Below are 27,655 nucleotides of genomic sequence, written 5' to 3'. Positions count from 1 at the left end.
CACAACATTGTTACATTTGGCCATCTCCAGGCTTGAGAGGACATCAGGAGTTGCAAACAGAACTTTGATGTTGAAGATGTTGCTGTTTTCATGGAGATTTCACTTTATAAATCCCTTTTTATATCATTTATCAAACATATTTCAGCCAATAGTTTAAACTAATATTTAGTTACCTTAAGCTTATGACTTACCTACTGTTTTAATCACTGCATGTTTCTCTCCGGATTGAACAAACAGTGTTTTGCAATATGCAATTAATTCAGTTCTCATCTTCACTTCATATAATACGACCTCGTGCCTCACATCTGGGCTTTCGACTCGTAATCAGAGGGTCGTGGGTTCGTATCCTTGTCACACCAAAAATTCTTCACCCATTCACAGTGGGAGCGTTAAAATGTGACGTCCAATCCCACAATTCGTTGGTAAAAGAGTACCCTAAGAGTTAGCGGTTGGTAGTGATGACTAGCTGCTTTCCCTCTAGTCCTACACTGCAAAATTAGGGACGTCTATCGTAGATTGCCCTCGTGTAGCTTTGCGCGAAATTCAAAAACCAAACAAATTGTTTACATTTTCATTTTTGTGGGAGCTTCCCTCTGTTACAGCACTATATATATGTATATATATATATACATCACATCTTTAATGTATTTCCATGAAAGCACTAACATGTTTCCATACGTAATTAATGTTATACAGTAATATTAAATGGTAAAAATATAAAGATACAGTTTGTTTTTTCTATTAAGAGCCTCATCAATTTTCTCGTGTATCATATCGGCACTCTTTATGATCAATACAGTTTCAGCTTTTGACTCATCCGTTCACTGATTGATTCAATTACTCATTTTCTTTCTTGTTATATCTGTTTTGATAACATAAATTTTAACATTAAATTCAAATAATGAAACACGGATATCTAATATATCTTTTCTTTTAAAATGTAAGAAAACAAAGTCAAAGTTTCTATAATAGTGAAAATAAATTTCAATTAGCATTATTGTGCTTATAGTAAAAGTAAAAAACATGTATTCTGAGCTGAGTTACAGCATTAATGTATCCATTATTTATACCCCAAATCTAAAAACGTAACTTCCTCACTCAAGAAAGTACGAACGTAGGGGGCTTCGTATAGCCTTGTGTTTAGGATGTTTAACTTGCAATTCAAGACTGAATACAAAGATTGGCGTAGTAACTGAAAAGAACGTTCTATATTAATAATTAAAATAGTGAGATTGAATATAACTGCTTATTTCCCCAACAACCATATTTTTTTGTATAACAAAGGTCTTTTAAGAAATTTGCAACAGCAGTTTTACTACGCTCAATCTCAACAGCGATGGCACGTTAAGATAGACCTTGCTTCTGCAGCTCGACAGTTCTTCTACGTTCAAACTCTGTCCACTTTTCAGCCTTTGCCATATTTTTACCCAATGTAACACGGGAGATGTCAGTGGGAGATGTTGACAACACTAATGCTTAAAAACAAATGAGTTAATTTCGTTACTTGTTTCCCAATTAACGCTTTGTTTTAGTATGGTCTTTCATTTTTGACCAGCTAGTATTTAGGCTAATTTCACAGTGCTTATACATTTCCCATTAAATGCTAAAAAAGATTTTCATTTTTATTTTTCTCTTTTCTTATTTTCAACTTTCGAAGCTCTACTCAAATACTTGGTTGTGTCTAACAACGCAAAATGCATATTTTTTTCTTTATGTTCATTAGCCTTATGATTTTGGACAGCAATGTATTTATAATTGGAACGAAATATCACTTTCCATTCAACACAATTTTCCGAGGCGAGATATGTAGTGCAGCTGTTACATTTTTTACAAAATCATTTGGCAATTCAAAATAATGTTACAGTGTCAATTTTAGCTTTTATATTTATATTTAATATTTTTCTCATAATAAAAATACGAACCTTCTAATGATTAGTTAAACTGTATATGATTTTGTGAAGAATGCAAAATATAGTATTGGATACTACTTAAATATTTACATATAAAATAAGAAAAATTAACTTTAAATTTTATGTACTACAACGGATTGTTTTGTTTGTTTTTGAATCTCGCACAAAAGTACACGTGGGCTATCTGCGATAGCCGTCCCTCATTCAGCAGTGTACGATTGAAGGGAATGGAACTAGTCATCAGCACCAACCGCCAACTCTTAGACTACGCTTTTTTCAACGAATAGTGGGATTGACGGTTACTTTACAACGCATCCATAGCTGAAAGAGCCAGCATGATCTGTGTGACAGTGATTCGAACCCGCTACCCTCGGATTACGAGACAAGCGCCTTAACCACTTGCTCATGCAGAGCCTTATTACAAAGGAAGCAAGATGATTGAAAGAATGTGGAGTACGAACGTACATTAAAGTAATTTTTGTCAAAAGTCCAAGGTTGTAACCAATGGAACAGAGGAAATTAGGATGTCATTAAACCCATCTAATGACAGAAAAAAAAGCTGAATGTACTTACGTGGTTTTATTTACGGCATATGATGAAATTGTTGAGTTGGTTATAATACCGATATTTATTTTCTGGTCAATTACTTAAGAGCCATCAACAAACAACACACTCAAACTGAAAGAAAGAGACTTCCTAATTTTATGGGTTAATTGGTAAAAGACTATATATGCATTGTGTTGCGTGATCACTAATCACACAACCTTAACAGCTATAGTGAATACATATTACACATATAGTACATCAACAGCTTGCACATTTAAAGACGATAGCTAGAGTTTAAAGAAAGGGTACTTCAACCACTGAATTCTGAGTTTCTGATAAGGAACAGGATATCAATTATCTCGCATATTTCTATATTTTGTACAATTATGCGATAGGTCTGTCCAATAACAGCAAGCTCAAATAGGAAATTTGTGGTGTGACTGTTCTTATAAACCTGACTGAATATTATGATCATATGAGAAAGGAAAAAGGCTAAACATGTGTAATAATGAGAAATAGAAAATCAATCCTACAAAATTTTAACTAACCTACTTTAGAATTTATTGTTGTCACAAATGATATCAAATAACAGAATAACTAACCTTTCTTAGAAAAATGCTCTTTCTGTCGCAGCTGTCCATGTAACAAATGCCTCGTACGTCGAAGGTTAACTACATCACAAAATATGTCACTACCCTTTAGTGTTTTTGGCTGAGTACTTTTAATGAGTCAGATTTCATCACTAGATAACAATTACAAATATAAAGCATACTATATGTAATGTTAATAGCGAATGTTATTCAAATAGGTTTTCGTTTACTGCTTCTTTAAAATAATGAAGCATATTAGAACATCGATTAAAATATAAATATTTGTTTGTCATTAAATGAGCTAACCGCGAGAGTTGAAAATTTTATAAAATCGAATTACTGTTAAGTTATAGGGAGCATGGTGAAAGTTTGTGATATGAAACATTATTGAATTGTTAGAACAGGTTATGAAATACAGGTTTGTGTTTAATATACCATTGATTATTTCCTGAGTGTGACACCGACGACACATTGAATAAATAACAACTGCTATTCCCACATGTTTACATCTACTCCAAAGTTTTAATTTTTTTGGTACATTACCTAAGGTTGTTATTTAAACTTAGTTCTTGTGTATATTCTGTATTTTGTCTAAAAAATGTTATACATTTTACCCAGTGTAGAGGTATTTCATTCTTATTTAAATGCAGTTATCAAGTGTTTATTCAGTACTTTAAAAGAGAGCATGTTTGGTGAGTCAGTATTCTACATGTTATTCATTATAACAATAGCGAACACATGCTTTTATTATAGTGTTTGTTATAGTGTTTAAAATTAGCTTTAATTCTAACATATAGATAAGCAGTCGCCTTATGTGTGTTTTTACTATTTCCTTTACCCATGTCCTTCAGTCTTTTATGAAATACTACCTTAATTCAGACAGACTTAAATAGGATTCACTGCAATACGAGTAATTCGTATTATCAAACTGCACTATTTTCTCCGTAACGTACTGGTTGGGAACGTCTAGAGAACATCTTCCACCCAAAAGAGATTAAATATGGTTTTGTTACAAAACAAACAAACTTTCCAGTTACGCATATAGAAATATAAAAACGTCTCGTCCACGTAAAACATTTTCCCAACACAAACAAGCCGTTTTTACATATATATTTTTCTCTACAAGTGGGTTTTCTCGACATCACTGATTTCCAGCTAAACGTTCTTATCTCTTACTTCTTTATTCATTTTCACCATTCACATTCATTTGAAGGCTTTGGGTCATGAATCTGTCACCTTTATGAGGCAAATTACTCACACCTGTTTTTTACCTTGCTTTCTGTTTACTTCTATTTTGTTCCAGTCGCTATTTTTAGTGCACTTTGTCAGTTTACTTTTCATTCTCACTTTCACATTCCACAATCATCTAGCCAGACATGTCTTACACATTTTCTCTACATGACATCAAACTGACTAAAATATTATAAAGCATCCCTATACTACAAAAAGAGAAATAAACTAGTAGCAACAATAATAGACCAGAGTTTAGAGTGATATAATTGTAGTAAGCCTGAGAAGTATTCGTTATGATTTCCAAAATATAAAGTTGTTAGTGAGATGCCAAATACCGACGTATGACATAACACTGTATTAATTAGTTATCCTAAGAGTTAACTAAATTACAGTACAAACTGAGTATGTATGTCAGATAAATAATAATGTACACATAGTATAGTGTGAAGGTAATAGTATAGAATTCGATACAAGATGCTTGTGACAATTGCGATAAAAATCACGTTAAAGTTCAGTAGATTAATTCTTCAATGACAAGTATTGTTTGGTCGGGATATAGTTGAGAACAACGAACTTAGTGTGAAAGGGACTAATAAAATTTTTCGTCTTTTTCTCTTTTTATTAAAACTGTAATTTTTGGCAATAGCTCACACATTTTATTAATATTACAAATTAGTTACATGTATGTATACACACTCACACACACATGGGTTTCTGATCCACAGGGAAAAGGGGCGGACGCAATCAACTTTCTTCACTCACCGTGATGCATAAAATACAACATTTCAATGTCTTTTCAATCTATACAAAATCAACAAACAGTTTAACCTACACTCAGTTTTTAGTGCTATTACAAGTCAGTTAAAACGTCGATTATGACTTCCATGTTTGATGGTAATGAAATTTTCAAATTTACCCATTTAGCAAAACATTCCAGATAGATTCAGTATTGAGTAGGTGACAGAGAATTTTCTCGAATTTACAAGAGCTTTCAAGAATGTTGTAGAACTTACGAGAATTTTCAAAAACCTTTTAGAATTTTCTAGAACTTTCCATAATAATATATGTACAGGGTATCACCAAGCACCCCTTCAGTTTAGTTCTAGCTGCCTAAGACGTAGACCTATTTGATATTATCAGAGATGGCATCAAGAAGCTGTAAGCATATTCCAGATGTATTCTGCTATGTATGTGGCCAATTTATTAAGACAAGAACGAAAAGAACTCTGTGACAGCATCTGATGAAATGTGTGAAGCCTACAAGGCATAATTCGGGATGCCTATCGGGGATGAAGATAAACTCTAGGTACCTCATTTTACCTGCTAGCATTGCAAAAAAACTCTTGAAGGTAAGACGGACATTTTTTGCTTATTCGAATAGTAAGATTTTATATTATACAAATTTTCAAAGAGGAATACAACAGCGTCAAGACCTTGTTAAAAGCCTTGAAGTACAATGAGTATGGCTGGGAGGTTATTGGAGACTTCCTGATGATTCTTCAAGGAGGCTTTACCAAGTTTCTCTGTTATCTTTGCCTTTGAGACAACAAAGACACCGCAGCGCATTAAAACAGGAAGCATTGGCCACAACGAACCAAGTTTTTTGTAGGCAGGCCTAATGTCAAGTGTGAGCCACAAGTGGAAATCTAGAAGGTGTTGTACCCACCATTGCACATAAAATTGGGTCATATAAAACAATTTTTCACAGTTATTGATAAAAAGTGTTCAGCCTTCAAGTACGTTCAAGACTTCTTCCCTCAGCTGTTTGAGGAAAAGGTCAAAGCTAGTGTTTTCCTTTGACCACAAATAAAGAAAATCCTGGAGTGCACAGAATTCCCCAAGAAGACCAGTACGAAGGAAGAAATTCCTGGGGCGGCTTTGTCGCAGTAATTCGGGGCTTCTTGGGCAATCACAAGGCTGAAAATTATGTGAAACTGTTTCTGGCTCTGTTGAAGAACTACGGCAAAATGGGCTCCACATGATGTTCCTGAAAGTCCATATCCTTGATCCACATCTTGATAAATTCAAGGAGAACATGGAAGCATAATCAGAGAAGTAAGGCGAGCGCTTCCACTAAGATATACTGGACTTTGAAACGCTGCTACCAAGGAAAGTATAACGAAAACATTATGGGAGAATAAAATATAATCACTTTTAAACATTTTTATATAAATTTAGTATAAATACATGTAAATCTTGATTCATATATTGTTTTATTCAGACCTTATGTGAATAAAAATGTGCAACTTTGCCAGTTTTTACATAGAAAATAAGTTAATTTCTATATTTCATTATCCAGGTAATAAAAATAAAGTTTGAAGGGAATAAGGCCAATTTCTTTACTTATTCAACATAAAAGATTAAGAAATAATACATATTAACGAGGAACAAAATTTGTGTTCAATAGTGTTATCCACGAGCTATTGCTCTCCTGCGAGCCAGGGAAACATTCTCATATATATTTTTATTGTTATTTGTTTTACTGAATCTAATCTTAAGATACATCAAAATATCAACAGTTTTACACTTTAATTACTTTTATAATAATAAATAAATAATAAACATTAAAAAACAAGAAATAAACCAGTTACCCAGTCTCCTTTTTTATTTCTTAACACTAGATTTTTATCCTAATTGTACCACTCTACAAAATAACGTTTATTTAATCAAGTAATGAAACTAAGAACAGACATTAATAGCATGCTAAAAATATTTTTCCTAACTCTCAATTTTATTCAGGCTGTCTAAATAAGCCACAAGAGCCATTACAAATTCATTAAAGATATTCCGCAAATTTACCACGAGAATGCACGAGTGAAGTTGATGAATTTTTGTTTATAATACTAGTTATACAATCCGCCATTGATAAATCATAATCGTGACTTTCTTTTGGTTATATAACGTATATACTTAAACAAATCCTAAAAGGGAGAATGTGACTGGTGTGTGCGCGTTTTGAGGAGTTTGATAGCTCTGTAACAAAACGAAATTGAAAGCTGTAAAAAGTATGGTTTGTCGAGCAATGACGATTTCTATAGTGAGTAATTTACGTTTAATTTCATAATTTTCAAAGCATGGTGGATGAAATGGGGAAATTCAATCATTTTCATTATAACACTCCATAGAATTTTTAAATTCTGAGTCTACCTAACACTCTTAGACAGTAATTACTATCAAACACGCCTCCAATCTTCTTTGCATACACAAATCTTGTGAATATATGCAATGCATTTCTAAACTTCATAGCTCCTTTCTGTAATGCACTTTATCTTTCGCTTTCACAAGTAAAACAAATATATAATTTGAAAAAAAATGCATAAAACATTAAGACTCTTTAATGCTAACACAGTATTAGGAAATCCAACTCATTCAGTCTGAATAATGAAGTAATATTTCAAAGAATTAAAACTTGATCTGAGAATAAAGAGGCAAATCAACATTCACCTTGGTCACATATTGATTTGATATTGAAGGACACTGCCTCGCTTGAGTGTTTGTTTAAAGTTAAGCACAAAGCAACACAATGAGCTATCTGTGCTTTGCCCACCACAGGTATCGACACTCGAATTTTAGCGTTAAAGTCCGCAGACACACCCCTGTACTACAGGGGAACACCAGGCTGATGTGCAGGGCAGAATATCGAGTGTAGAAAGTTTCTTTGACGTCTATACTATTAACCAAACCACACATCACTTATGCTTAAATCTACGAATAACTGTTATTTACATTCCTACGAAAAGTGGGGCCTAATAGGCCCCAGAGCAACTTGAAAGGTTATTAATATTAGGCTAATAATTTTGTATTTAGATAAAATTGCCATTTAAATCCATTAATGAATGGATTAACGAGATTCCCACTGTCCCTATATACTATCTTGCGAAACCACAGCCAGGGGAATGGGCTTGGAGAAATCAGAACTAGAAACGTCTTTTCTTCGGAGTGTTAAAATAAAATTCAGTTTCATTACACTGTCTCTATGTTTTTACATTATACTTATTATTGAAAATAAGCGCAACATAATTTTAATGTTCTCCACACTTTAACTAAAGTTTCTGCATCTCATTCAGATTTAAAAGTCAGTAAACATGGTTCATAACAAAGTGAAACAAAACAATAAATGTATATTTTCAATATCTGTTAGGTTAGCGCTCAATTATTACGAACTGTGCCCGAAAAATATTCAGATTATATCAATTGTCTTGCAACCAATTTTAATAATTCAATTCCAAGTTATGATATCTGCATATTATTAATTACCATGACGACCTTCTTCAAACCATAAAAAATCATACACTTGTAATCCATAATTAAATTGACTGACCTCTGTAACTTATACTTGACATATTACACCATAATATTCTATCTTAAATATATGCATATAAAGAATGCTATCACAATTTTCAATGTGTTAGGTCTACCACGAAATATTTGATTATTCACAACAGATTCTTTGGACAACATTTTTTAATGCTGTTGAAGTTGTGTATGTTTTTAGATATCTTTACTTTGTTATGTTTTACTTACTTTGTTAAGAAAATTTGAAATAAAAATTATTTTCTAAACCTATAAATGTAGTTTTCCTATGTAAGAGAGCCGGCATGATCAGGTGGTAAAGACACTCCCCTCATAAGGATCGCGGGTTCGAATACCCATCACTCCAAACATGATCGCCATTTCAGCCGTGGGAGCGTTATAATATGACAATCAATTCCACTATTCGTTGGTAAAAGAGTAGCCCAAGAGTAGGCGGTGGGTGGTGATGACTAGATGCTTTCCCTCTAGTCTAGCACAACTAAATTCGGAATGGATAGCGCAGATATCACTCGTGCAGCTTCGCGCGAAATTCACACCAAATCCTGTACAATATTTAATTTTCACGAGAGACATAACTCTCACAAAGAACAATAAAAACCACAAAAACTCTGTAAAACAACAACCCAAACTTGTATAAATTTATACGTCAGGTAACACATATCATTTTGTTATAAAATTAATTATACTATGACTGGGTCATATGCATTCTGAATCATTACCTGGACCGCTTGTTAAAAACAGTTCGCAGAGATATAAGAGTTCAAACTGGAATAATTAGTTACTTGATTGTCACGTTAGAGGTTATCAATGCAAAAGGGATAATACTGTACACAGGCTCCGCCTTCACTATGAACAAATTTACAGAACAAATAACTTTATGCTCTGCTTCCATCTATTGGTTTAAATTAGTAATAGTTAATTCAGAAGGAAAAACGATAAATGTTTACTTTATTTTTACAAATACATCTACGTTCTTGTTATATAGATGTACACTAGATAGCGAGAGTAATTGTGAAATTAATTTCTTAAACAATCTCAGTCTAATATTATATTTTTATTTCTTGTAAACGCAAAGAAATTTTTAAAATAATTACACTAATTTGATTTTATAATATACAATAACAGAAATATCAGAAATATATATTCATGTTTATCATAAATAAGTCACGATTTACTATAAGACTAATTATTTACCGATAATGTTTTTTATCAAACTCCTGCCTTCACTTGAACTGCTGCAAATTGAATTCTTCTTTGAAAGAGACAAAATAGTGTCACTTGTTTGTTTTTTCTAAATCTACGTTCATAAACTAGATCTGCTTCCGACATCATTTTAATATCGTACATTAACTGTTTTTCCTTCATGTGTAGAGAAATATATCAAATTAAAAAAATTACGAAATGCATCAAAATATAAAGCCCGAACTTTAAGTATTTTCTTATTAGATAAATTACAAAAAGAACGCAACTGATTATTTTAATTAACGCTAGTAAGCAGAATAAAATAAATTTTTCTTATTTTTAAAATTCGGTCCAGAAAAATAAAATATTTGGTTAACAATGCAGTATTATTAAGCCTTCCTGGTAGCATGTATAGTTTTCCTTTGATAAGTCGGTGTTTTCAGTTCGCAGCATATAAACGAGTGGCCAGACACATCGACTTTCAGATACAGTCATTTTTAATTTAGAACTGCTAAACAAAGGAAGGTCAACTAGTAAATGGCACCCATGCCTGAGTGTCTACTCTTAAACAATTGTTTTATTTGTTTTTGTAGTTTTAACGCTTTCTCTGAGAAAATAAGGTCTGGAATATGTTTTCCAACATATTGTGGTTTGAATCTTGGATCATCTGGTACTTTAAGCTGATGGATCACGTTTTGCATTTATTATTTCAGTAGCGTTAAGATAGATTTTAATTCTATCAGTAACTTGGTTTAGATACAAAATAATAATAATAGTGAACTTCAACACATTTTGAAAAGAAGTTTTAAAAACAATACTTATTTTATTTTTATTTTCAAAGCTGTATTACGAGCTATTTATATTGAAGCCATCGCGGGTAAGTAAACGCAAAAGACAGATTCATAGGTTTGTTTTAGGGTAAGCTATTCCAAATTTCAATATTGTAGACTAGAAAAAGCATTTAGTCAACTCGCTGACTGCTCCACTCGAATAAAGAAATTTTACTTCCTCTTTTATAAAGCGATTTTCTGTTATATATATCAGGTTATCCAATAAGTGATAACCGAAAATGTAATACAGAAAGTGCATCATTAATTTTGTCTTTGTAAAAATGCTATAATAATTAAAATATGTATGAAAATATGTATTAAATGTATGAAAATATTCACTCACATACAAGAAACTAACCCAACTCCACTTTTCAGATGATTAATCAAATACACACTTATGAAGAAGGATGTGGCTGAGGAGTACATAAGGCATATAATGCTTTAAGGCAATAGTGCAGCAGAAACTACACAAAACAATCAAGATGATTATGATTCGGAGTTTCTCAATGAAAGACAATGTAAAAGGTGGTTTCAGAAGCTCAGACCAGGTGACAACAGCTTAAGTGGCAGCCACGTTCAGATTGTCCTACTGAGTTTAATGATGACTTGCTACTGGCTGCACTTGATGAAGATTGTGCTATAATAGTTGTAGAACTATCACAGAAGCTTAATTCAACCCATTGAACAATTCATTATCTACTGCAACCGCTTGGAAAGGTGTCAAAACTAAAGAAATGGGTCCCCCCTGATTTGACAGAAGCAAGCCTAGGAACAAGAGTGGACATTTGCACTTCTCTGCACTCTCATGAACGTAACTTTCCTTTTTTTCGACAGGTTAGGGACTGGAGATGAAAAATGGATATACTATAAAAGTGTTAAGCGCCACAGACAATAGTTCAGTGCATGTAAGCTAACTAAAGCTCAGCCTAAAATGGACCTTCACCATAGAAAAGTCTTACTAAACGTTTGGTGAGAGTTGTTGGTGTGATCCACTTTAAATTTCTGCCGCTTAATATAATGATTACTTCAGACTACTATTGTCAACAGTTCAATTTTGCTTCAATTTTGCACTAAAAAAAAGAGAGACCTGCTATTTGTAGATGCATTAACTAGAGTAAAGTATAGTACAAGTTGATAGTACGTATATTCCAAAAAGTACAGAAATGTATCTTCTAACGTGTTTTATAAAAATACTTACTTTACTTTTAATATTTTTGAACATTATATTGTTTTCTTAATTATATATTTTTGAAAACATTATATTATCATAGTAGGTGTTTAATTTTCCATTCAACACCAATATGTCTCAAAATTTATTGCGTCTTTGTGCAGTCTGGCGAGGTGTCGCCTAGGGGAGAAGCTTTCAAAAGGTGCAGATTGTATGGTCCAGGGTTAGAGCAGCCACACAGTTGGATGTGGTCCACACTTTAAGCTGTGAGAGCATTATACAAGTGACATTCAATTCCTCAGTGAAAAAGCATGATAAAACCCAAAGTTACCGAATGGCCGCCTTGCCTCTAGCTAATAATTTAAAATTAATGTTAAGTAAATGTGAATATTGTGGTTTTAAAACTTCGCTGTTTGGCCTGTGTATCATATGAGATACCTTTCAGGTTCAAAGTTACATATTCTCAGTAAAATATTTATTTTAATATCAACTACTTTCCACTGGGATGGAAATTTTCAGCGTTTCAATATGATTCGGTCGTGGTTTTCTATTCTGATTTCTCATGTCACAAACTGGGTATTAAGAACAAGGGTCCTCATGTGTCAGAGCCTAGCGACATCTCTGCTTTAACTTAACTGTTATTTTCAACAATTCCATAAATGTTTATAATTCACTGTAACAATGGGTGGAATTACCATTTTGAGTGTGTGTATGTAATATTTAAAAATGAAATTTAGTCGTTACTTTATGTTCTGATAATAATTTTGACGTTCCAGTCCAACTACTGACCTATAAATCACCTGAGAGCTTTTCGGTCAAAACCAAACCTAGAAACCTCGCTATTAAATGGTTTAAGTATTTGACACTTAAGTTCTTATATCGTCACTTGTTACAGGTACACCTATAAATATTTGGTTTAATTTATTTAACAATTTTTTTTTACCGTTTGGCTTGTTTATATTTTTCAATTCATTCATGTAGAGCTATACTAAATAGAACTTGAATCTAAAAGGAAGTGTGAATGATTTTCTTATTGCAAACTCACATCGGGCTATCTGCTAAGTCCACAGAGGGGAATCAAAACCCTGATATTAGTTTGTAAATACTTAGACGTAACGCTGCACTATCAGGGGACGAAAGAGGAAGTACTGCTGTTGCACAACACGTTACTAATTTCGTACCATTTTGTTTTCTTTCTCTCACACCTGCCAATCTCTCGCGGCACACAGGTTGAGAATCACTGGTTTAAAATTACACATCATGACCCACAAAAATGATTGCCAATGAGTCCACACGACCTTAAGTCAACCACTGGAACCAAAGAAAGTTATTTTAGGCAATGCTATTAAATGGTTGTTTATGCGATTCTCAGCATGAACTCATTGCTGTGGAAATAAACACACACTGGCTTCTCTGCGCAGTTCGAGAAAAGCAAAAACAAGGCGGATAATCAAGACACTAGTGTGTCTTTCTAATTAGCCCATTGTTTAATATAGATAAAATTTCAATATTTCAGTTTTCTTGTTTTAAATTATATGTATTTTACTGTAATTTAATAACATTATCATTAAAAATTATGAAAGTTTCTTCAATCATGATTGCCAAGTGTCTGTCGGTAAGTTAATGGTACGTGTTTGATTTCTCCGTATTTTCTGAGTTACACGATTCCAATTTCACTTTTATCCCACAATACTTCCTCTTTTGATTTCTTGTTTCCATTTTGGTTACAGTTGTGTCCATTACATTTGCCCCATTGGTTTTCTGTTAAGAGCATAATTCTCGGATGGTTATCAGAGCTCTCAGCTTCTAATTAATTTTCTCTTTGCTATCAATGGAGAATTTTCCCACCCGGATCAAATATAACCATTGGAACAACAAAAAACACATACATGTTTATCTCTGATCGTGAAGTGACAGCAATTCGTGACAACAAAATACTGACTTTTTGACTCGATCACAACCAGTTTTAACGTAGACTTTACCATTTTATTGTCTTATTTGGTGGTTTTCAGTTTTAACTACTTCACTACAGCTCAAAAATAATCATTGCTTGTTTTATCCATTTCTGTAAAAATTTGGAGTATTCCTTTTTTCTATCCATCTCCAAACGACATAACCTATGTCTTTCAATCTACTTTTTATAATGTTTTCCTTTCATGGAATCATAAGCCTATACAACTTGAATTTCGTTTGCACTCGATAATTCTCAGTATCGTACAATACTGTTCAATCCTGCCATGATAATGTGTGATTTTTATGAACAGAGAATCCACTTATACTGATAATCAACAAACATATGAACTGCTTGAAAGGTCTAAGCAAATCCAACATAATGTGAAAATACTGATATATTTCAGATGTTTCACTAAGGTTCGCTATGTTTAGTATTATGTAAACATATGTTTGATTCATCATTTAGTATTATTACAATTGATTTTCATTTATTCAGGTGTATGTTTGGTCAAGAAAGTCTTAAGTTCCTTTTGCTATTGCTGTCTTTGGCATTCGTCAAATGTAACACCTTATTTACCAATGGAGAAAGTAGTTGTGAAATTATACTTTGTAAATGAAGATACACAGCAGTCTTCAAAATCAATAGGTCAGATAATACCATGGGACTCAGTTGCCTTTTTTTCCTAAAGGAAATAAATAATATTCATATAATTAGCACAAGCTACTGAGAAAATGCATGACATTATAGTTTTAAATATATGTTATATTCATAATCTGAAAGAACTTATGCAAATATAGGTTTAGGTAGAATATGGCCTGAACCAACCTTTTGTAGATATAATAATTGTCATTTTTTCAGCAAATAATACTGTCTTTCACCTAATACATACCTAAACCATTGTTTTAGAATAAAGGCTGTTTTCACTGTATGTTACATTACATTCAGTCCTTCCTTCATAAACTGAATTAGTTAAAATCTAAGTGTTGTGATCTCCTTGAGAAATACGTTGATTTTTATATCCTCTTCTTACAGGAAGACGTTATCTAATGAATTATGACGCGGATGTGTTTTATTTTCCATTAAAAGAAAGTTCTAACTTACAACACCCAAATATTATGACACTTATGATTGTAGTATTACTCCTATCTGCTGTATTTCATTCATAGTGCCATTTCACATACTTAAAATTCAATCTGCACTTTGGAGCTATGGATGTTCTACAAGAGAATAGCAGCCATTGAATAAAATGTATTGATCACTTTAAGCTGTCTTAGTTTCTTAAATATACACACAATTCAAAGAATGGAGATCCAAGCATTCAAAATAACTTTATTGATTTGTTTATTTTCAATATTCCTATGAATCAATGCACGTGTAAAGTAATAATGCAACAGCAGTTTCTTCTACCATTTTTGGTAAAGAGGTTTCTAACTTAGATGTGATAAACACTGACATTTGTGATAACTGGATCCAAACTACGTTCATATAATTTTCTTGAATAGCACAGCATTCAATACCAATATATTTTATTCACCTATATTTGGAAAATCTCAACTTCCATTTTTCTTTACATGTAAAATGTTTGAACTCTAATTTATCTGCTTTAGAATTTTACTACCTCACAACATGAGCTACTTTAGCTTCAATTAACCTTTAGGCTGATTCTTAACTACAGAGTTTTAATTTACATTACTTTAATTCCCCTCATTTTGTTCCTCAAGGTATTTGGGCTTTTACCATGTAGCTCTCATTACATGTACATATCTTAGAAATTTCAAGAATATTCTATATAATTCTAAAAGTTTCAACATTTTTTGGGATGTTCTAATATATTTACTTTAGGTAAAAAGAAGTGCTTATTTTACATTAATCTCATATGGTAGAACACATTGTAATGAAATCTTACTTATTCATACCAAACATAGAAATTCAGATGAAATTCATTAACGTCAATAACAATACGTCCCTAATTTTTAACTGATAGAATAAAAGTAAAGCAGCTGCATAAAACATCTACTAGATATGTTGATTACTCTTCTTTTATGGAGCATTCACTTCCTCAGAATAGGGAGTGTTTTATGTTTATGACATGGCACAATGAATGTCATACAATACAGAGATGTAGTCTTATAACAATTAGTGCTGTTATATGAGTTACAAATTTGTTTTAACGTATGATAATACATCGTCACATCATGCTTCACTCGGTAATATCTTATAGGAAGAGGATATCAAATGAATGGACTTGTTGAGAGTATCACAACACTTGGATATAACTGTATGCTCATGGGGTGTATAACAGACCTTTCTTTGAGAAATAAATGTTTTTATCAACTATTTTAGCTTAACATTTTGGAGTTAAAGATCTTGCATATCGTCTGAGGGATTAGTATTATTTTACTTATTTCTATACACACACACGTTATATTTTATTTGATATTACTACTTGAATCACGGAATTTCCAAAGTAAAAGAACATTTATAGCATGTACTAAAAACTCAAATATACAGTATAAAACAGATGTGAGACAACAATACTGTAAGAAACAAACAGTAGTTAATTTCTTAATAGCAAAATAAATAAAAAACATGCAATTTAAAAACTTAGCACAGCAATAGATTCCTTATATCAGCATTGAAGGCCAAATGTTAGTGTGAGATTTTTGTTGTTAAATATTCTGAAACAGTGAAATGCATCGAAGTTATTGTAGTTGTTAGTGCTTATAATAGTTTGAACTTTAAAACGTCAATAAAAGATACTTTTTCCTACTTTATTGCATTGATTTGTGATTTTATTGTGTCCCATAAAAGGAATAATTAAACTGCAAATATTTTCTCATTATTCAAATAATAATAACTATGAATTGTTACATCAGTTTATACTAATAAACACTATAATTCTGACATCAGATATTCAAATATTTTTTTCTTTAATATTCAATACTCTGTTGGTATTAGTTCTTTTCACTGGAAGGGGGATTGCATTTTTTATAGCAAAGCCACATCAGGCTGCATGCTGTGTTTACTGAGGAGAATAATTGAACCCCTAATTTTAGCTTTGTAAATCCATAAACTTATGTAGTCCCAGTAGAAAACTTTTATGACCAATCTTCGAAATAATTTGCAAAAAAATTTTACTTATGTATAATAAATGTTATTGTTGAATCATAAAATATTAAAATAGTTATGAAATACTTCAGTGTATTTGCATGGATTTAATTAAGAAAATTTGGCCAGTTTATGTAACTGTAAATATGATTTAAAGATCTGCTTTACCATGTTTAATGAAATGACATACTTACTGTAAAATACATAAGCATTTAAATTTATGTACTTCTTACTATTACTTGGTGAATTCAGTCTAAGTTTTAAATACTCCTTTTTATTAACAGATGTATTGATTGAAAACATAACATAAAAACAACTTACAGTCATGTGAAAAAGTTAGGACACCCTGTGAAAGCCTGTGTATTTTTGTAACATTTTTGGATATATAGATATTTAATCTCAATTTTAACAATACTGACAGATTATAGGAATATAACTAAACAATTAAAACTGAAGAAAAGACTTTTCAAGATCTTCTACAAATGTAATTTTACAAAAATGCATATTCTTACCTAGGAAAAGGCTAGGACACCCTACCCGCTAATAGCTAGTGTTACCCCCTTTGGCTGAAATAACTGCAGTGAGACGCTTCTTGTAGCCATCTACCAGTCTCTAACATGGCATGGCCAGGTGACTAGGAGGCATTACTCAGTGTTCACTGGTGTTAAGATTAAAATTCATTGTAAATATGCCCAACTTTCAGTGTTGGAGGCATTGTATTGCATTAGTTGATCCCTTTGTCATTGTTAAAGACCAGCCCAAGAATTGGCAATCAATAGTATTAACTAGTATTAATAGTATTATCATTTCAAAATTACAAATGACTAGTGTAGAAAGCATTAAATTGGTTTGACACAAACTTCAACAAACAAACGTTTTACTATAAGAGGTGTAGTGCCACTGAATACAATAGTGAACAATGATACATTTTATAGAACATTATTAGCTGCTTTTTTTCACATTCTGATTTAGGATCAGGTGCATATTAGCTATTATTTATTCTGAAAATGTGCAGATTTTAATAAATTACTATATATTTAAGAATTGTTTGTTTGTTTTAATCTCGCAAAAAGTTACACGAGGTCTATCTGCGCCAGCCGTCTCTAATTTTGCAATGTAAGACAAGAGGAAAGGCAGCTAGTTATCATCACCTACCTCCAACTCTTGGGCTACTCTTTTACCAATTAATAGTGGAATTGATAGTCACATTATAATGTCCCTACCGCTGAAAGGGCGAACATGTTTAGTGTGACGGGGATTCGACACCGTGACTCTCGGATTACGAGTCAAATGCCTTAACACACCTGGCCATGCCAAGCCCAGAATGTTTAAAAAAGCCACTGAGTTAATATTTTTGCAGGTTACCTTTGTTCTGCTTTCATTTTTAAAATTGGTAATACCTGCGATCTCCCATGTAAAATACTGCTTAAAGTGACCTTGTATCATTTGATAGCAATGATTTCATTTATTGTATAGGTAATATCTAGAGATAACAGCCACTCCTATCCATTAAAAAGATAAACTGGAAAAATAGGAGGTTTTTTTCTAACCTAAGAAATTTATATTTCGCACTTTGATAGATTTCCTTAGAACACTATCCTTAGAACTAGTACTTCCTAGCTTTTAGCGATAACATGTAGGAATATCCACATATATGTATACCATATAATGATCATAATATTTTGCTTGACTCATTCATTCACGCACTGTCTCATGTTCTAGTTCATCTTACCACTCTTCTTTTTAACAGTTATTGTTTTTTCATTTATATCATAAGGTATCTTTCCAGAATTTTATTCATTAGTCTTTTCAAAGCCACTCAACCAGCTGACATCTTTTAATTCATTCCTATTAATTTTAGCATCTCCCCTTCTTACTTTTCTAAAATCTTCCATGTATCACGTTATACATATTAGAGGTTTGATATTAGTTTCGAAACGTAAATAATTTATATCCTTCTGTAATATATATTTCTCATAAGTTTTAAACTTACGATTCAACATTAAGTTGTTTCAAAAAATATTGCGTACTCAGTGAGATGGACCAGGTATCACCCGGTGGTTAGCGTGCCAAGCTGAATATCAACGGGTTCAAGATTAGATCAGTAACACCGTTAAATATATTTCGTACTTTCAGATATGGGACCATTATAGAAGTGACAGACAACACTTTACTTAGATCAAAAAGCAGAAAATAGCCTGTAGCTATCGATTGGCCGCCCTGTCTCTGATTAGTCACTTAAAATTAATGTTCAGTAATGTTGAATATAGTGGTACTTTTCAAGTTTAAAGTTGCAATGTGAAATGTAATAGAAGTTGACCAGACAAATGGGGAAAAGTTGGATGTTTTAAATGTTTTTTAAAGGATGTATGTCAACTAATTAAAATAAGTATTGTCGATAAAACATAAAATTTTAATATTCTAAAATGTTGTGGTAACTCCATCTTGCTCTAAAACATAAAATGATCCTTCAAACAATTTAAGGAATTTAACTATAGAGGACAAAACATTCAATCTAAATGGCTGAACAATATTTCTTCAAAAAACTTTCAAAAAATCTTTAACTGTCAAATTATACATATAGTGTATGTTGTGTAGATCTGGCATGGTCAGATGTATTTTGTAAACAAAGAAGAAAATGAGATATTGTAATTTTTATTTTCGTGAAGCTCAAAAGAGTTATCCCTCTGAACGAGACACTTAGTTATTATATATAAATGTCTTAGAATTTTTTCTCATCTCTATTCCTAGGTTTGTAGTTACTATAATATATCAAATCCTTAAAAACATAACGAACTACACCGGATTTTTAAGAGTTTACTTTTTATCACAAAAATTAATACATTATTAACCTTTTTTATTCGAGAATCACTTTCTGAATTTGTCATTGGCCTTACCAATGACTCTATTCAGTTGTAGGGTCCAAGGTTGTGAATTTGTTACTATTTTAGAATCATTTTATGCACCAATCATTTCATTTGTGTTAAATGAATTAACTTAAAAGAATTAATTAGTTAGTTACCAACATAAGATTGTAATAACGAAACACTTCACAGTAGTTAAAATTATTTTCACATTGTCCAAAACCACTTTTTGTTTTTGAACCATTCATTACTTACAGAAAAGAGAAAAGATTGGGTTTGGAATAATGTACACTTTAGCTTTGTTTAAGTCAGAGGATAAGCAATGTATTCTTATAATTTGAGAATAAGTTGTAATTTATAATTAAACAATTAGTATCATATAAACAACATCACTATATGGAGCACTGTCTTCTTAATTCGATTTTCTTTTGTTCAGGGTAACTGTTCAAGCAGGAATTCCTCGAAACCTGCATTACGCATTGAAGAAAAGTGAATTCAATTATACATCAAGTTTCATATTTATTTTCTGATAATTTTTAGGTTCTTTGAATACTTACTGATGTCTATTGAATAGATGAAATTACTTAAGCATTTTCCAAACATTTCATTTACACTCATTTTTTTCTTCCAAATTGTTCTTTTAGGTCATGTTTCATCAATGATGCAGAATAAGATTATACAGTTACAAAACACCAAACTGACTAGCATAAAAATGCATAGTACATCAAGACCAATATTTGATAAATACAATGAATGTGGCTACAAATTCGGTAAGAGCTTCTAATATGAACGAATTTGGATAGAAATTTCAGTTTATGATCTTTTCAGAAAGAAGAAGAAACTGTGAATGCTTAAAGGCTGTCTGCATCCCTCTCGTAAAGGGCTAATTTGTGGTGGAGATGGGAGTGCAAGGAAATATTAAGAAAAGAAATGATAAGTTGTTGGTGATCCTACAGTTTACAAAGTTGTGAAGGTGATAAGCTGGTGTATATGGTAGGTCGGACCAAGACAAAAGAGACGAAAAGAAGTTCCAGAGAGAGAGAGAAAAAGATGCAAATTAAAATGATAATAATTGTAAATTTATACTTAATTCTGGCCATGTTGGGTAAAAGGATATTTTGTTGAAATTCATTTGAACAAGCCTTATAACAGCGACAAAATAAACGATGCATCATATTTTTCTCATAATACTTTATTCTTCATTTATTTGGTTCCAGTTTTTCGACAAGGAAACTGTACAATAATGATAAATGTTTCTTCAAATTATGCTTATAATAAAATGTTCTCCAAATTGTTAGAAAACTGTTTTACGTTATTCGTCCATTTGTTCCCTGTGTGATGTAATCTTCGGTTCCATCTAGAAGTTGGATATTTTACAATAACTTCTTCTTTCGCCCTGAGAGCTGAACCCTACTGTATTCTTTAGGCCAGATAGTATAAATTATTTATTTATTTATTATTAATCACAAAGCTACTCAACAGACAACCTTTGCAGTGCTAAACAAGGGCATCTAAACTCAATTTGTAGTGTGATAATAACTCATTTTCATTTCAAATTTCACCAATACTCATATAAAGCAGTTTCAATTTAATCTATTTCTGAATGAAACTGGTAGACTAGTAGTTACTATTAGTAAACTTTTAAAACTTTTAATATTGGATGAGATCAAATGCAATATGTTTAGACTTACTATATACATTTTAACACTTCACAGATATATATATTTCCACACAAAAAATACACATTTATTTCAGAAGACAGTACAATGTACTTTAAAACACAAAATTATGAATTGAAAATACTATTGAACTTCACTCATGAGAGGAAATCCAACAGAGCAAAAACAAAATCAATCGGTTTTAACTACTTGTCATATGTTTTATTTAGTCCTCCTATTTACAAACATCAGTATCCTAGAAAGTTATAAGTGTATAATCCCTATTTTGTCTGCGAAAAAATATGAGTTTCAAAATACCAGTTTAATTTAGTAAAAGAAAAACTACAGGAGTGCAAGTTGTAAAGGACTTTCTGCAGCATAATTGTGATTATCATAACTCGCCAGGATGATGGCCTGGCATTGCCAAGTGTGTTAAGACGTTCAACTCGTAATCACGGGTCCGAATCTCGGTCGCACCAAACATGCTCACCCTTTCAGCCGTGAGGGCTGAAATTTGACGGTCAATCCCACTGTTCGTTTGTAAAAGAGTAGTCCAAGAGTTGGTGGTAGGTGTTGATGAGCAGTTTCCACCTCTCTAGCCTTACACTGCTAAATTAGGGACGGCTAGTACAGATAGCTCTCAAGTAGCTTGGTGCGAGATTCCAAAACAAACAAACAAACAAGCCAGGATGACTAACGGGTAAGTTCATAAACCAGCATTAGTCACCTGTAGTTGACTTTTACATTTCTGATTTCGAGTTACCTGATTTTACGGCCATTTTTTTGTTTCAAATCGAACAAAATATACTTTGATTCTTAAAATTGAAACACATTAAAAACGGTGTAATGTATAAATTAAAAAACTTAAATGACATTAAAAAGATTAATGGCCTTTAAAAAATTAAAAACTTTAACAAGGTAGACAGTGCCACCATCACCAATAATACTGTCTAATGTTATGGACTAAACTTGGAACAGAACATGTTTAAAAAGGGGTCGTAACAACGGCACTACAATAAAATGTGGCTAATTGTGACCTGAGTTTTACACAGACAACACATTGTGCATCAGTCCCAGACAAAAAAAACGATGAGTTATAAAACTCTGACCAATGCGTCGTCTAGTTAAAACAACTTCCTCCAAGACGGTCCGATATAGGGTTTTATTTGGAAAAGCTTGTTTTCACGTTGCGAACTCCAAGTCGACTGCCAACTGAAACGGAGCCGAGCCTTGAATACAGGACCATAGTCCATGTATGGAACAGGCACAGCGATGATTGCGTCAGAGCAGATAGATTTAGGTGTGATGTCAGTGAGCTCGTACACGCGAATACCAACGTGGCCCAGTAACCAGAAAAGCTAGATAGAAGTAGATGTTAAAAAGAAATAGTCCAGTCGGTTTTATTTATCAGCGAGAATAAACCTTACTCTCATGAGAAGAGAAACAAAGTTTGCAAGCAACCCTAGTTATCAAGAAATGGATAGAAAATGATCACCTTTCTGAGTACATTAGACACTGGCAGTTCTCCTTCATATGACTATAGTCAAAGCAAGAAAGATGTGGTTGTCCGTTTTAGCAGCAAAATATAGCACGAGACATTTCCTAGTTCTGAAAACTTTCGTGAAGAACCTTCTTCCTTCAGTGAACAACTCTTCTGCTTGGTTCTGAGCATTGTTGCTTTAGAAAAGGGACTTATTCCTTTAACTCTTTTAAATTCGTAATTTTTTGTGGATTATGCCAGAATCGGTATGTTCATATAGATCTAGCCAGAATTCGCTCATATTTTAGTTGTCGAGTAAAAAGCTTCTAAAAACTTGGACATCAGTTTGACGGTCCCGAAAATAGGCTAGCAAAAAAGAAATGATTATATCTATCTATTTTTTACAAAGTAATTTTAAAACTTAGTTTTTGACAGAAAGACTAAATGCAGTCTTTACTGAAGAACAAAGACCATTGTGTATAAAAATATATATTATCTTCAGATAAAATATAGCGACATTTACTCTAGAGGTAAAATTTATTGATTCTACAAAAACTTGTTCCAGACTATATTCTTCTTAAATTTGCATAAATATCCACTTTAGAAAATGTCATATTATATTTATAACTGTTATGTCATACACCCCCAAAACAACATCATATGTTTATAAAACAAAGCATTTGTAACCCCAAGGTATCACATAACCGTCTGATGTAGAACACTGCTGTCTATTTTTATGTACATAAGATAATTTCACGACTACTTTCTTCACAGTGTTGCGTATTATAATTTATCCAGGATGCGCCTCCGACTTTCTTATGTGATGTATGTTACTTATCACGATTTTAAACAGCCTAAAATTTTAATTCTAAATTAAAAAGTTAATTGAATGTCAGTATGTCCCTGTCCCAATTCAGTTAGTTGTATACAACGATTTTCCCAATTCCGACGTCGGTTTTTATCTTTTGTCTATCACTGGAAGTGAAGCACCCTAAACCCAAGGCCATGACAGTTCCCTTACATTCACGCTTTTTTCAGTGAGAAAGCTACGTTTTCAGGTCTATTGTACGAATAACGGATACAATAATTCTGAAACTCAGCTCAGAAAATATGCTTTTTATTTTTACTATTAGCACAATAATGCTAACTGAAATTTATTTTGACTATTTCACTATTATAAAAATGTAGACTTTGTTTTTATTACTTTTTGAAAGATAAAATGAATTAAATATCTATGTTCCGTTATTCGCATTGAACGTTAAAATATCTACTTTCAAAACAGGAGTAACAAGATAAAAAAGGAGTGATGAGCCACACCCAAAGCTTGAACTGTATTAATTGTAAATAGTGTTTACAGGATACACAAGAAAATTCCTAAGGTTCATAACAGAAAATAAAAAACTGTATATTTATACCATTTAATATTGCGGTATAATATTAATTATGTATGGAAACTTATGTCAGACGTGTTAGTATTGTCACGCAAATATATTAAAGATATAATATGTATAACGATCTGTAACAGACTAAAGCTTTCACAAGTAATGAAACTGTAAAAGAGAAAATGTGAGTGACGTGACATTATTGTATAAAGGGAAATCTACTGTATTCAAAAGAATCACTCTGTCATTGGTTGTTACCATACACAATTCGTCCAATCTATAAAGGAAACTTGCAATGATTGGTAAAAACTCCAGTTACGTTAGGAAAGTTAAGATAACTAGAAATTAGTTTAAACTATTGGCTGTAAATGTTGGATATATGATACAAAAAAGGTTTTTTAAAGTTAAATCTTCATGAAAACAGCAACATGCTCAAAATGAAAGTTCTCTTTGCAGCTTTTGTTATGCTCGTAGTCCTGGCTAGAGCCAAAGGCAACGCCATAAATATAGTTTGGAAACTGTTGTGTAGTAAGTTCATTTTTAAATTTCTTTCCTACTACATAAGATATTAGTTAATAGTATCACTTGAAAAAGTATTCTCTTTTTTCTATTTGACGATTAGAAAACAAAACAGAAAACTATAATAAAATACTATTGAATCAAACTCCATCTTCACAAAAACGTCACTATACATAAGAAAAATATATCTCATTAATGACATCACAAATTCCAATGGTCATAAGGAATCAAGGGTCAGGTTAAAAATACATGAATATCTGGAATAATTTCATTAAAGTTCTACACTTCTATTCAAGTTTAAATGTCGTGATTTATTTTTGGAAAAAAAATAGTGCGACTTCTTTCCATTCAATAAAGTATCTTTGCATAAGTTAGTATGTAACATGAGGAAATGCGCTAGTAAGATAAATCAAACGTACTTTTGATGTAGAGCTTATTAAAGATAAATCTTGAAAATATGAACTATTATAAAAAGAGCGTGACACAAAAGTTATTGGTGGGAAGGCAGATTGGTAAGTATTTGGATTATTATAAACAATCATTGTTTTTTAATTCATTATAATTTTGGAAATATTGTTTTATTACTGTGAATGAAAGTGAAAACCTTCTTGGTATACGATTTGTACTTAAAATTACATTCATATCGAAGATTAATTTAAAAAGTAACATTAGATGTTATGAATCAAGGATAAAAACGACAGTATTCAAATATGACAGACAGGTATTTAACGATATTTCCAAACTTCAACATCTTGAAAAGTATTCATAAATTGTTTAAAATGTGAATGTATTACAGACAGTATTAATTTTACCATACTTTATTTGCTTTAGTAATATTTTCCATTGTCTGTCTTTGTTTCAAAAATGTCGTTTACCTCAGTTTATAATCAATTGTTTATGTCTAAATAAATATATTAAGTTGATTGTAAAAGAACTAGAAAAGAATCATATTTGAAATTAGTTTTAACAAAATTTAGAGCAATTATATTGTTGTTGACACAAAAGGTATATAATGTAACCTTAAAGTTGATGTAACAGAAAATGTTTTGCATCTCAAATTAGAATTCGAAAATGTAAAAAAAGGAAATTTTCCTACAGAGAACTTGGACGAGTTTTAGAATGAAATGTGCAAAGAAGAAAGAGATGTGGATATTAGGTGATAATTAAATATAATTAAATTTTAGATTTAATTTCTGCTTCGCTTATCAAAATTTATTTTAGTATGTTGTGCGAGGAACTACAACAACAACAAAAATTTACTTCAGTACTCTAGAATAATTAGTAACTACATGTTATCACGAGAAAATTATAGAACACTTGACAAATAAAGAAATTAAGATTAAAATATATCAACATATTCAATACATTAAACAACTATCTGTAAACTTCAACGCCTTATGTGCCACAAATTCTATAAACACTGTTACATGCAAGAACATTAGAAAATATTTACAGTTTAAAATAAGGAAATGTGCCAGATAGTGGACAGACCTGGTAAAAACTATTTGTCTATCACATGTTTTAAATTGAGAAATAATTCCACAACAATTGAAAATGTGTTGTAAATATTATTACTAGTAAATTGTTTAGTATTGGTTCCGTCGTATGGAAGGATACCCCTTTAATTATTCTTTTATTTTCAAATTTGTTGATGTTTTGAAAATATGTGGTTATATATTAATGTTTTACTTTTAACAAGTTATTTCTTTAAAAAAACACAAAAATTCACTTATTAAAAACCTTCGTTTCCTAACATAGACTGAAAAAGAACCCGTCTTGAGGTGAGATTAAACTGTTATTCGTATATCTCTTACAATTTTTTTTTTAAATAGTAAAGATGAGAAACAACATACAATTATACACCGTCAGTCTATCACACTTCAAAGAGAGAGAGGTATATTTAAAAGCGGCAGGAGCAGATGGTTAAGGCGCTCGACTGGCAATCTGAGGATCGTGGTTCTAAGTTTTGTCCAATAGGGCACTCTTATGAGACAACCAATCCCTCTACTTGTTAGTAAAATAGCGACCCAAGAGTTGGTGGCGGGTGGTGATAACTAACTGCCTTCCCTCAAGTCTTTCACTGTTAAATTAGGGACGGTTAGCAAAATTAAAACGAAACATGCCAAAACAGCTCTTGGGAACAGTAATTATAGAGTAATTTTATGTAAAATGACACTGGTAATCCACGTAAAAAAAGCTTCTGGTACCCTACACTTCAGAATAATAGTTTTGAGAGAATAAACATTATATGTTAACGGACACCAAAGATAAATGCGTCCTCCTTACATCATATACATTTATAACGGTACATACATAGTCTCTAAATCATGTACTAAAATAATAAAACGCAAAAATCTGAAAGAGATAAGTTTCATTTAATCCAAGGAAGAAAACCAACTTCTATTATATGAGAAAATATTTAAAAAATTTCATTTCTCTTAGTATCAGCTAAGATATATGAGCTTATTCAATTCAATCATAACCAAATTTTGTCACTATTTTAGAACGTTGGTCAGTGACTTGAAACTTTCTACTACATTTGGTACCAAATAATTTGATTGATAAACGAAATATTATTGGATATATTGATTTAAATTGACATTAATATATATTTAATCATTTCAATGTCATTTATATTTAACAGCTTGAACGGATCACTTAACAACTGATGATGATAAGCATCTACGTATTACCTATAATATAATAACCTGTATCTGTCATGCTTTCCTTTTCTTTGAAATGTGTTTAAATCTTAAATACGTTTATTTTGAAAATAAAACTGTCAAAACAAGAACATGATCGAGTTTGTCGTGATTTGTTAAATATCACTTTGAGGTTGAGATGAAGCAAAGGTTACCGTGTGATTTTGATGTTCTACTTAATAATATGTTGTTTTCTCAGTATCTAGTTTACGGAG

Source organism: Tachypleus tridentatus, chromosome 9 (assembly GCF_004210375.1).
Source record: "Tachypleus tridentatus isolate NWPU-2018 chromosome 9, ASM421037v1, whole genome shotgun sequence".
Lineage (NCBI taxonomy): Eukaryota > Metazoa > Arthropoda > Merostomata > Xiphosura > Limulidae > Tachypleus > Tachypleus tridentatus.
Note: the sequence above shows the minus strand (reverse complement) of the source record.